Source organism: Gavialis gangeticus, unplaced genomic scaffold, assembly GCF_001723915.1.
Source record: "Gavialis gangeticus isolate Ggan-Ray unplaced genomic scaffold, GavGan_comp1, whole genome shotgun sequence".
Lineage (NCBI taxonomy): Eukaryota > Metazoa > Chordata > Crocodylia > Gavialidae > Gavialis > Gavialis gangeticus.
In genome coordinates, this window is record NW_017729033.1 from 47,680,330 (window position 1) to 47,680,641 (window position 312).

The window sequence follows — 312 nt, forward strand, 5'->3', positions numbered from 1 at the left end:
CCTCCCCTGCTGTGCTCACCTAGCCACATGGGGGCTTGCAGGAGGGTCTTTCCAGGCTCGGAGTCTCCTCAGGGGCAGCTCCTCTCTTGTCCTGTCCCAGCAGAGCTTGAGGAGAAGGGAGGGAGAACAGACACAATGCAGCACTCCTGGTGCAGCCTCTGCTGCTACTTCTGCAGGGCTCTCCCAGGGGCTTTCGGAGGGGCAGCCGTGGGGAAATCCTTTCCCTGGTCTCCAGACTGTCTCTCACCCCCCCCCCCCTTTTTTTTCTCCCTGAGAAAACTAGCCCCCTCTTTTAACCAAGCCTTTCTGCCA